Below are 13,480 nucleotides of genomic sequence, written 5' to 3'. Positions count from 1 at the left end.
ATATATATATGAGCGAGCATTTGTTTTCTTTTTTCTTTTTAAATTAAGACAAAGGCATATAAGTTTACCACAGAATGCTTATCTCAGATACCTTCTCTGTTCAGCTGTGAATTCTTCTTTTCCCTTTTTCGGAGATGCAACGTTACACTTACACCCAGAAAAAGAAGTCCAAATAATGATGCCAAGGTCACTCCGACTATCTCTTTTTTCTTGCCACTGAAGCCAACTTGTTGAACTGTTTAATCCTCAATCCCATTAAAGAAATTGTCAATTCATTCAAGTAATAGAACCACGAGAGCACAGACATATGCATATCACCAAGGATCCTCTAGAGTGTTTTTTGTCTAAAATTTTCTAAAATGGTGTATTGTGTGGTTGAGATTTAATGCTGAAAAATTGATGTGACTTGTCATTAAATCTTAACTACACAATGCACCATTCTAAGAAACTTTAAGAAAAAAAAACTCTAGAGGATCCTTGCTCCCTTATTATCTGCCGTTTTGTGTAGCTTATGGTTAACAAGGAATGATGCTATATATTTATTTAATCATAAGGAAATTTATTGAAGTGAGGTAATTGACGTAATCAAGGTCCAAGCGGTATTTTGGGTCACAGCAAACTTTGATGGTGTTAGTTTTACCATTGATGAGTGGGTGAAGAAATTGAAACTGAAATATCTTAGAAAGTAGAAGCTTCCTTGAGCAGTGCACTAATGTTCTACAATTGGGTACACATGTTTGATTGGAGAAGGACAGGTCTGGTATTTTAAATGGAGATTGCACAACATTATGATTAAAGAAGTGATTAAAACAGGGGAAGCTACAGGGATGGTGTGCTTGGTAAAACCACTACTACTAGGTGTTTTGAATGAATTCTTACCTAACTCAGTGGAAGCCATCCTTATGTAAATGTCTTGCCCATCTTCACTGTACTGTTTCATATCAATCAACTCGTCAAACCAGAGCAGGCAGCCACTTCCACCTCGTCTTACGTCTAAATTTGTGTAAGCTGTACAAGAGCAGTTGTTCAAGCATAGCTTCTCACATTCCCTTAGGGTCGTGATCTTGTTGAACCAGGAATACCGTGTGTCCGGCAATTTATTGTTTGAATACTTGAGAAATTTAGTTCCATTATTGCAATCGAACGGTGTCCTCCGAACACACCCATTAGAAAAATCTCCATTTCCCCATTCTGTTTCGTTCTGGGGCACAAATTTACTCAAACAACTACATTCTGGTGAGTTTGCAACGTTACAGATACCATTTGCACCACACAAATTATAGAGATCACAACTGTCTGTTGGTGAAGTCCGGTAAATGGCCCATTCATGTGTTCGATCAATCCATGCCCACCGTCGTACAATGCCATCATGACTCAGACCAAACCTTGAAACAACTGAGCTTAGGGTCTCATAACTATAATGCACCTCGTCTGTAGTGAATACCAATTCCAATGTGAAGATGGAACTAATCAAGACTCTTGTCGTACTAAACCCGATACCATTCCATGGCCCAGTTCGGTAGACCTTAGTTGAACTGCTGTTTAGAATAAATTGTGGATATCCTCCAGGATCACACCAATATGTAAATTCACCTTTAGCTGGATCATCACTGCTCTTCCATGAAGAGAGTTTGAGCTCTAGGCCAGTTACAAAGTTCTTTCCGAGCTTCATGCCTGGCAAAAGAGTATTACCAGGATAATCAAAACTTTGCCACAGAAAATGCTCTGGGTTATCATCATTGGCATCTTTCACAACTAGATTTCCAGAGTCCATAAGTTGTGCAACAGTATCCTGTGTGGATCTTGTCACATTGGCAGCCCAAATAATGTTGCCGGTACCATCGACAAGGGCCAGAATTCCAGGGTCGATTATCTTTAAGACGCCTGATGAATCAACAAGTGGGATTTCTCTGTTGGCAACCCATACAACAGTCCTGACAGATATTTTCTTGTACCATATTCCAAGGTATTGATTCCGGGAATTGCCAGGGCTGAAAAAACCCATTTCAAAGCTTCCACCAGATGAAACAATGGTATTGTTGCCATAAATGGAGTGGGTTTTGGTTATGGTGTCTGCTGCATTGGAGATAATTAAGATGGAAAATAAAGAGGAAAACAATAAAGATATTTTGAGGCATTCCATTAACAATCTAATCTCCAATTTCATGGAATTCATCTGTTTTTTCCAATATTTATTCGATTTATAAAGATGTCCAATTTTAAAAAGAAAAAGACCTACAGACCCAAGTCTTCCATGGTCTTTTCTGTGTATGTACCTTTCAGTTGGTGCCGGTTATTAAATAGAAGACTTGGAATTCTACTGTCTGTTTGAATGCTTGACTTGAATAGTCCTCGCTTCTACAGATTCTTATCTCTTCACTATTGCAATCGTAATCATGGCATCAAATCAACGATCTGAATTGGATTTCGATATTGCTAGGATAAAAATTAACTCAACGAAAATGTCTCTCTCCTTCCCCCTCCTCCACGCCACAACCAAATGTGACCATAAAATAGTAGAATAGAATTGCCTACCATCAGGCTCAAAAGAATACAATGGTATCAGCTTGCAGACTCAAATCAAATGGTTTAAAAAACACAGACAATTATTCATTGCCCACATGCTAGAAATTTTATTTCTACACGCTTACTTATCTCTATCCACACATTTAATGAAATTTTATTTTAATTACAATTGTGCCCTAAAATAAAATTATTATAATAGACATCAAAACACACCCACAATATTATATCAGAATTTTCTCTATACACATCTTTTTAAAGCAAAAACAATCTCAATACACTGTGATTTCTATTCTTTATTATTATATATATATACATACTGTGCCATCTTGCTTACAGATTGTCGATTCTTAAAAAATGGCTGTTTGGACTGATTGATTGTTAGGAACCTTAAGTTCATACATGCTCATAATCCGGTATTGTTGATTTTGGACTAAACACAATGGTCTTGCAATGGATCGATATATATATATATATATATACATATACATATTGGGGGAACAAATATAGTGGTTGGCGAGGGTGAAATGGCGTGGGCAGTGAGGGCTGGGGTGCCTGAACTAACAAATTCATCCAAATAGGATGCCGAATTCGGGGGCACAGCAGCTTTAGAGCCAAATTTCAATTCCTATGACAATTTATTGCTTGAAGAATCACTATTTGCAATTTGTCGAATAACCAGAGCAGTTGGAATTTGATCAAAATTGACAGGAACTGCCTAGTCATCTTGCTAGTTATTCAATTGAAAAACTCTAATTAATAACCCTAGTTTCACAAACCCATGAAGCACAACACTGAAAATGAGCAACAACACTCTTTCTTAGCTCAAAACAAAGCAAATGAGAGGTTACATCAACTGTTTCGTCCCCAAAGCCTAGACCTAATTGTTGAGAAACCCAAGAGAGCAGTGAAATGGAAATGAAATTTGGTGAATGTTATAAAAATGCCATGAAAGTTGCAATTATTAATCAGTTTGGGAACCCCTCTGATAGCAAAGAAATTGTGGTTATTGAAAAGAAGGAAGATTGGTAAATGGGGTAAAGGTGTGTGAAAGCAGGGTTTAGGTGGTATGTACAAGATATGAGTTAAGGTATAATTGGAACATTTAAGTATGTGGAATGAAAAAAATAATCAAAAAATCAAATTAATAAGTTTGTGTATTGAAAAATGATATATACTGAGATAAGGAGGTTTGTGAAAATAGAATTTTCTACAAAACAATCCATTTGAAGCAATGCCAACATGGAATACGGAATATTTTTTCCAAAAACACCCATCTTGTGCCCTAAGGGAAATAGACACTCCTCTTGCCAAGCCCTATCAAAGAACATGCACCCATGTACTAGAAGAAAGTGATTATGAGGGCAAACAGTTCTCATATTAGGAAACTCACAAAGATTCCAAAATATAAATAAACTGTCAGCGGTTGGTGGAGGGAGCAGCAGGAGAAGGAGGAGAGGGGGAGGTGTTGGTGGCGGCAAGCGGGTGCTTGCTGGAGGGTGTGTAGTACATATAATTGGGATTGGATTTATCTAACTTGAGAGCCTTCTTAGGTTTGGTGTGGATCTATTTTGGGATTGAAACCTGAGATGAATTGAATTGTTGACTTTTTAAAGTTTGTTAAGTAAAATATTCATACAAAAAATTAAGATGATTGAATATTAGTAACTATATGTTTAAATTATATTTGTTTTTTTGAAAAATGAATGACAATTATAATTTTAAGAGTAGTCATTCATTTTCCATCATATAAATGTAATTCAAGCATATAGCTACCATATATGATCATCTTAATTTTTTACATGAATATTCTATTTAACGAGTATAAAAAAATAAACAGTTCAAATCACTGAGATCAACTCCAAAATCAACTTACCAAGCTCAAGCATTATATCAAATTAGGATGACTAAACCTATAGAAACAATATAGGAAAATTACCAATAATTTAATTATCAAATTTTAGAGAATCTAAACCCATATAATTTATTTTGGAATTTGGCATCATCAATTTTCTGACCAATAGAAAGAATATAGGAAAATTATCAATAAATCTTATTTTGCGTGTAAGACTTCTATTAAATTTTAATATGAACAACTAAATCCTATTTTTATCATAAAATGTTTTCGAAAAATTTACTACTTCATAATAGTGTATCTTATTTTAATTTTACTATAAACAACAATTTTATAAATAATTTTAACTTAATTAAAATAAAATTTTTAATATTGAAACTACAATTAAAAATTTAAAAATAGACTTATTTGTTAATATTGAAATTTGATATAACTCAATAGTAATTTTCAAAACAAAATAAAACTTATTGATAATTTTTGCAATTGTGGTTTATGATTTTTTTAATATAATGTCATAATGTTTATAATTAAAAAATATAATTTTAGTTAAATTAAAATTATTTATGAAATTGTTATTCATATTAAATGAGGGATAAAATTGAGATATATCCCATTAGAGAGAATTAAACTTTTAGAAAAAGAAGACTTTAGTTGTCCATATCATATTTAAATTTGATTTGCCATTGTGGGTTTTGATTTTTTTAATATAATATCATAATTTTTGTAATTTAAAAATATAATTTTAGTTAAATAAAAATTATTTATGAAATTGTTATTCATATTAAATGAAGGATAAAATTGGGATAACATATCCCATTATGGAGAATTAAACTTTTTGAAAAAGAAGACTTTAGTTGTCCATATTTAAATTTGATAGAATTCAATAGTAATTTTAAGATTAAAATAAGATTTATTGATAATTTTTCCAACAATATATAGGGGGAAAAAGTCACAATGAGTAATTTTACGAATTTTACTAATGTATTATTAATTCAAAAAAATCAGTATCACATTCTTTAAAATTTCATTAATTTGACATACCACACATCATCATAATAATGTGATGTACTTAACCCATTGAGAATAATTTATCCACACACATATGGTTTCGTGTATATTATTACAAAAAAAAATTAAATCGATTCAATAATTATAATATTTTCATTTTATAAGTATACTTTTAAAAATAAGCTATTCATTTTTTTAAGACAAACACAATAAAATAAAAAGTAGTAATTATCAAATTAGTTTAATTTTTTCATAAATAACATATGTGAATAGTGTCTTACAAAATGAATAGTTTAAATTATCTAAACAGGACCGTGCTCAAATTCTCTTAAGTTTTTTAAATTTAAACTTAAGAGATACCCAACACTTTCTATAATTATTAATCATATGCCCTAGGTAACTTCAAGAGTAGAGATTTGAGAATACAAATACTAAGAACCTAAATGAATTACCAAATATTACTCGTATGAATGTGTGGTGAGGTGGTGTAGTTTCCATATCTATGTAAATATTTAGTAATTCATTTGGATGCCTAACATTGCTCATTCAGAATAAACTCGAGTCATTAGTATACCCTTGTCCATTTAGATTGGGTGATTTAGGAAAATAAAATAAAACAAATGTGTTTCTTTCGGTCCGCATCACTCGTTTGGAGAAATAGAGTGAAATGAGAAAAAATCTATTTTGAATGTTTCTAAAAGTGGAGAGATTTTAAGAGAAAAGAAACCAACTAAATACTATTTTATTATAATATCAAAATTACTCTTTTAGATATAGAGAAAAAAAAAAAAAAAAAAAAGAACACCAATAAGTTAATTTAATAATATAACATGATATCATTTCATTTCAATTTATTTATTTTTTATATAACTTAATCAAACAATCTAAGAGAGAAATTCATTTTTTTTAAAATTTTATTTTCACAATATTTTTTTTTTCTTTTCTCTCTTAACTTACGTAATCATTTCATTTATTTTATTTTATTTTTTTTGTAAAATTATTTTCTTTTATTTTCATTTGATTTGATTTCTTTCGATTCTAGGTTACCAATTATTTCATTTGATTTGATTTCTTTCATTTGATTTCACAATTATTTTCTTTTATTTTCATTTTCATTTGATTTGATTTTCATTTTATTTTATTTTCACCAATTATTTTCTTTTATTTTCTTTTCTAGGTTACCAAACAAAGTTAGGCCATGTGCAACATTGGCTTCGTTTGGGATGTGGATTGACTTTTTGGCATTTTAGCTAAAATAGCCTCATTTGGGATGAACTTTTTGACTTTTTTAACTTTTGTGAGAGAAAAATAAAAATGATTATGGATTAATACGACAACTTTTAACTTGGAGACTAAAAAATTTATTTTGTCTTTTTGTGACTAAAATAGCTCCATTCTCATCCAAACCTTCATCCTAAACGGCTACATTGTTTACTGATCTCCCACCAAGAACATTCACATCAGTCTCGTCAAACTTATTTCTAGACCAAAATATAGAGCAAACGTAGGAAAATTTGCCTCCAATAGCCTCGCTACATATTTTCAAAATTTGTGATTACTATAGTACATCTCTTGATGTAGCAATATACTGTTTATAATTTATACACTTATTTTTTCATCAAGTGATCAACCACCCAGTCGACTACCAAAAGTAAAACTGACAATTTTCACCAAGTGGTGGATCAAAACTTCTTCTTCTTCTTCTTCTTTTTCTATTTTTTTTTTTTTTGGAGTACAATACAAATTTTAAATATATATATATTTTTTCTTTTGTCTAGCTAGACAACCGTGGTTGGCTATTAAATTTATATTTTTTAAAAGAATGTGACGACATATATGTAGACAAACAATACAAAATTAGCAAAATCTAGTTTCCACCCGATTGACCATCTTAAAGTTGACAATTTTCATCAAGTGATCGATCACTCGGCCATTCATTCGGTTGAGCACTCAATAAAAATGAATATTTTATAAAATTAAATTTTAAAATAAAGAGCCTGATAAGTATATATATATATAAATGCTAACTAAAATAATAAAGGGAAAATTATAAATGCGTCCTCTGAGATTTACTTAAATTACATCCAGAAATTACATTATGCCCCCAAGGTTTCTAATTTCGTAATAAATATGTCATTTTATTAATAAATCATCAAGTTAATTAACAGTTTTTAATAATGTTAAAATTTTATTTCAATTAATAATTCAGATAATTTTATTATTGTATAGGTGAGCAATTAGAAATTTTACTTTTTCAATTAATTTTATTAAATAAAAAATTTTGACAATGAGATCTTTATAATTTTTTAAATCACAAGAATTAATTCGTATTTTAAGTAAATTCTAAAAAATATATTTATAATTTATTCAATAATATAAAAAAATTTAGTTATAAATTTATTTAAAATTTATTGAGAGTGATGCGGAAAGGTTTTTTAAATGTACTTGGGATGAGTCACTACTCTGCAAAAGACATAGCTGGAGTCTGATTGTAAGAAAAGAAAACAGGGCTTAACATTGTGTTCATTAGCCAAGATCTCTGAAGCTGTTTGCCAAGAAAGATAGCCTTAACATTGTGCTAATTTGCTAAAGACTCAAGGGTTGGACCATCACAATTAAACATCACCGCAAATTGTCTTCTGTCATAACATAAGAAATAGTCATGTCATGTCATATAAAAGGATGGTTTAAATCTATTTGTGACATGATCACAATGCATAATTGTTCTTCTTATAAGACATATTGGGTAGTTTCTAGAAACATAATGAACTACAGAGAGAATTTGACACTCATTCATCAGTCAGTTTTGAAAACTGAAAAAGTATATCTATATTGTTTCTTAGTAAACATGCCCAAATTATTTCTCTCTCATGTATACAATAAATGTTATTATACATATGGGACAATTATAAAATAAATCTCAAAATTTGAACTTTCTAACAAAATAAATTATAAATTTTTAATTTTGTCAATTTAAACTCTAATCTTTTTATTTATTTTTAATTTAAATCATTAACCTATTTTTGTCAAGTGAAACTGATAAAAAAAAAATATTTTACAAAATATCTAACTATGTATGCTCAAGCTTTGAGCCAACAATCCTGTGTAGTCCCTCCAATCAGTACGACCAATAGGTTAGATGCAGTCAACTCATCTAGTGACTGGCCGAAAGACCCGCAAGTTCAACAAGCTCCAGATCCTTCCGTTACAGCTCCTCCTTCAATTGTTAATTATTAAACTCAATATAAATTTACATAAAATATTATTTTTTATTGAGTTAATGACTAAAATATTCATTTTTTAAAAATTAATTTTGCTTAACGAAAACTTGCAAATGGTTTAGATTGAAAACAAATAAAAAATTCAAGGTTTAAATTGACAAAATTAAAAACTCAAGGTGTATTTTGTTACAAGGGTTAAACTCTAATTTTTTTTTTGTTTGTAATTCCCCTATATATATACATATATATATAATTTATTATATTTAAAAAGATAAATAATATTCTCAAAACTTATGATCGCTCTTAATCAAATTTTTCACTAATTTGTAATTTATTTTAGGCACTCAGGGCATAGCTAATTTCTTTGGGCCAAAATGATAACTATCTATTGAAATTAATCTATCTGTCTATCTATTGAAATTTATCAAACTATATATTGAAATGTGACACATATCACTCATTCAACAACTTATTTGTTGAATATCACATATTTTTCTATTACACCACCACCACCTGTCACCGTCGACGACTTTTTCGGCCAATTAGTGGTGACTTTTTTAGCACCAATGACTTTTTCCGACGATTTTTTCTGATGACCTTTCCACCGTGTCCTCATTATCTAACAATGTTTTACTTTAAATCTAATGTCTTATACTCCCAAATGATGGGTTTTTCACCAAATTTTTTCATTTATTTTTTAACTTGTTACTCTTCCTTTTTATTATTTTTATTTTTATTATTTTTCTTGGAGAACATTTTTGTTAAAAAGAATAGGAGTAGGATAAGAAGTTGGGGGTTAAAAATAAGGGTATGAGTGGAATTTTGAAAAGTGTGACGAGATAAAAAAAAAAAATTAGAAGGAATGATAATTAAAAAGGAAATTTTTTAAAATAGTGGGACAGATAAAAAAATTACAAGAATATGTAAGGTGCAAGTGAAAAGTTGTGGAGTGTAAGTCTGTAAAAACAATTTTTCCCTCTTGAGTGAATGGAATTCCCCCTTAAAAAAATGAATATTTTTTTAATTTTATTTCGAGTGATTCTACTTACATAATTAGTTTATCTCTTTATACCCTTTATATGAGATTTTTTTTTCTCCAATTTTATTCATGTGTGAAATTACTTTTAAGGATAAAAGACTAAAATTAAATATAGTTTTATTATCATTACTCTTCAATTCTTACTACTCTTCTTCCTTTCTCAGTTTTTTTTCTTTGCCTACATATCTCTTTTCAAAAACTAAAAATCATAGGTTGCGTTTGGTAGAGTTTTGTAAAAATGATTTAAGAGTATGAGTTGTATTTTGAGTTTGTGAGTTGTGGAATTATGATTTGAGTGTAGAAAATTTGTTTGGTTATGTTTTTTGAATAGAGTGTTGAATTGTATGTGAAATTGAGTTTTGAAAGTTTGATTTGACATGTGAAATAAGAAAATTTGTTTGGTGATAAGTTTTTAAAATAGTTTTAAAAACTTAATTCAACCTATAATTGATAATCAAGCACACAACTCATAACTCGATATCCGTATTTTTGATCAACAGTCATAACCAAACTATTTTTAAAATACTCAAATAAAAAAATATTTTTTTTTCAATTAATTGTTTTTAAGTAATTTTTTTGAATAATTTTTTTTTCAAATAATTTTTTTTTTCAAATAACTTCTATGCCAATTAATTTTTCTATCAATTCATTTTTTAGGCCTGTATAAACATTAAAAATGTTTAAAAATTAAAATATTAAAAATATTCCGAAAATTAAAATATTAAGAATATTAAAAATATTCCGAAAATCAAAATATTAAAAATAATTTTTTTCAAAATAAATATTCAAAAAATTTAAATCATAAATATATAAATAATTTAAATAATCTAAAAAATTTAATAAGAAAAAAATTAAAATAAATTTTCAAAAAATTTAAATCGTAAAAATTTAAATATTCAAAAAATTTAAAAAATTTAAAATTTTAATATTTTAAATTTAAAAACAACTTTACACTCAAATCGTAATCAAACACATAAAACAAAACTCAATTAAGAAATTATTTTTTAAACTCAAAACCAAACACATAACTCAAAACTTCATACTACTTTCACAACTCTACATTCAAATCGTAACTAAATACATAACAAAAAAAATTAAATATTTAAAAATATTTTTATAAAATAGAGTTTGAATTTATTTTTATAAAATATTTTAAAATTTAAAAAATTAAAATCGTAATATTTAAAAATTAAAATATTTAAAAAAATTCAAAAAATTAAAAAAATCGTAACATATTTAAATATTAAAATATTTAAAATCTTAACAAAATTAAAATATTTAAAAAATATTTAAAAAATTAAAATATTGATTTGAATTGAGTTTTGAAAAGAGTTTTGAATTATGTGTTTAGTTATGAATTTTGAAAAGTAATGATTATGTTTTGAATTGAGTTTTGAGAAATGAGTGTAGAATTATGATTTGAAAGCTCAAAACAAACACCACACTCAAATCAATATGTGAAACTATAATTTGAGAGGCTTACCAAACGGTCTAATATCTCTTAAAGTTGGAACTATAGTTTGAGAGGCTTACCAAACGGTCTAATTTGGAACTATAGTTTTCACTCGATTGACTGTCTAATATCTCTTAAAATTGACAATTTTCATCAAGTGATCGATCACTCGGTCATTCATTCGATTGACCACTCAATAAAAATAAATATTTTATAAAATTAAATTTTAAAATAAAGAGTCTAATAAGTATATATATATATATATATATAAATGCTAACTAAAATAATAAAGGATAAATTATAACAGTCGTGCTACGTCGCTCGAAAGGGAGCCCCCCTAATCCCCCGAACCAAAAACGACGTTGTTTCGTCGTTTTTGAATTTTTTTTTTGGTTCAATCAGAGAAGAAGAAGCAGACGAAAGGAAGAAAGAAAGAAGGGAAGAAGAAGAAGCAGAGGCAGACGGAGGAGGCAGAGAGAAGGAGGGACTGGAGGGGGAGGGAGAGGAGGAGGAGGGACTGGAGGGGGCCCAACAAATGGGGCTGGAGGCGGAGGCGGGGGGGGAGGCGAGGCAGAGGCGACGAGCAGCCACGGCGGGCGACGAGGCGATGAGCAGCCACGGCGGGCGACGAGGCGACGAGCAGCCACGGCTAGCGATGAGCAGCGACGATCCTCGGCGATGGCGAGGCGACGGCGGTGGTGCTCCTCCTCTCTCCTCTCTCTCTCTCTTTCTCTCTCCCCTTCTGTGTTTCAACTCGAAAATGGAAAAAGAAGCAAAAAAAATAAATAAATAAAAAATAAAAAAATGCCCAAAACGATGCCGTTTTGGGAATTAGGGGGATTAGGGGGGACGGATTTTCGAGCTCTCAAACATTATTCAAATTATAAATACACCTCTATGAGATTTACTTAAATTACATCTAGAAATTACATTATGCCCCTAATGTTTCTAATTTCATAACAAATATGTCATTTTACTAATAAATTATTAAGTTAATTAACAGTTTTTAAAAATATTAAAATTTTATTTTAATTAATAGTTCAGATAATTTTATTATTGTATAGGTGAACAGTTAGAAATTTCACTTTTTCAATTAATTTTGTTATATAAAAAATTTTAACAGGGAGATATTTATAATTTTTTAAATTACAGGAGGTAATTCGTATTTTAAGTAAATTCTAAAAAATATATTTATAATTTATTCAATAATATGAAAAAAATTTAGTTATAAATTTTATTTAAAATTTATTGAGAGTGATGCGGAAAGGTTTTTAAATATCAGCAATGCTATAGACCCCCAGTGACCCCAGTGCCACGTGTCGGCCCGGGGTTGGCTGAAAACTTAAAAAAAAAAAAACTATTTTTTTGGACCAATAGGAAGGGACCCTAATACCCACTGGGGGTCCAAAACTTTATTCTTTAAGGTCATGTTTGTTTGGATAGACATGAGTTTGAGATTGAATTAATAGTCCAATAAAATTATTAATCCAATGTTTGGTTAAACAATTGAAATACGAACTAACAATCTATCCGGATATGATATCCCACATATGATGGACTATTTAATCCCACAGAGAGGGGTGGGATATAAATTGAAAGATTAAGCTAAAGTCTGGACTATTAGTCCTCCTTATAATCCAAACATAAGATAGAACACACAATCCAAAGAATTCGTAATCTTAAAACTATTAATCATGAGAATGCTAATCCAACTTAATTCAATCCGCTTAAACAAATATGGCCTAAATATGCTTGGGATGAGTCACTACTCTGCAGCTCGTAACTGGTTTTGGGTTTTAGTAGTCCTTTCCTGTGTCCACCTACCTTTTCTCGAAAAATTATTTGGCCCTTTTAGGGCGCCATGTGATAATGTTGCTCATCAATCACAATCCACCATCCACCATGCTCCTCTTCTCAGTCATCCGACATAAAATTAAGCACCACCTACTCGATCAATCACAATACCATGGCCACCACCTGGCGGTGTCCAGACCAACCAATAACTTCTCCCTTTTCTCCCTAGTTTCTCAGCAACCAAACTGAAAGAAAATCAAATTTGACTCAAAATGTAGACTGACAGAACAGACTACAAATCGAAGGACTGACAGCTTCGATTCCGCAATTACGGTTTGCCATTCTTTTCTCAAACTCTCAAATGTATATATATATATATATATATTTATTGCTAATGACCCTCACTTTCGTAGCTCTGCATTGCCATCAAATATTTAGTCCTCATTTGCACAATTGATATTTGTAAGAATATCATGGCATCATAAATTTGTGGTCCATTTAACTTGAATTCGAGCTCATGATGAAAAGCCTGCGATTTTGAATAGTGGACTCGCTGACTTACTTTGATTTCATTTTCATTTCATTGA

At 29.8% G+C, this 13,480-nt stretch overlaps 1 protein-coding gene and 1 pseudogene across 2 annotated transcripts in view; both read right to left on the bottom strand.

The window, feature by feature from the left end:
- The window catches only part of LOC114312247 (G-type lectin S-receptor-like serine/threonine-protein kinase SD1-1), a 2,996-nt gene extending 2,668 nt beyond the window's left edge, over window positions 1–328 (bottom strand). The window contains exon 1 of the mRNA XM_082880016.1: window positions 92–328. The gene's annotated coding sequence lies outside the window, so the exon portion shown is untranslated. The remainder of the gene's footprint in view (window positions 1–91) is intronic.
- A 323-nt stretch (window positions 329–651) lies between these two features.
- Window positions 652–2,269, bottom strand: LOC145788738 (G-type lectin S-receptor-like serine/threonine-protein kinase At4g27290 pseudogene; annotated as a pseudogene). The gene has a single exon (XR_014336486.1). The product of XR_014336486.1 is annotated as a G-type lectin S-receptor-like serine/threonine-protein kinase At4g27290 pseudogene (transcript).
- Between the last annotated feature and the right edge of the window lie 11,211 nt (window positions 2,270–13,480).

The sequence above is a fragment of the Camellia sinensis genome, chromosome 7 (assembly GCF_055761805.1).
Source record: "Camellia sinensis isolate YWXY chromosome 7, ASM5576180v1, whole genome shotgun sequence".
NCBI lineage: Eukaryota > Viridiplantae > Streptophyta > Magnoliopsida > Ericales > Theaceae > Camellia > Camellia sinensis.
Note: the sequence above shows the minus strand (reverse complement) of the source record. Positions and strands in the feature narration are given on the sequence as shown.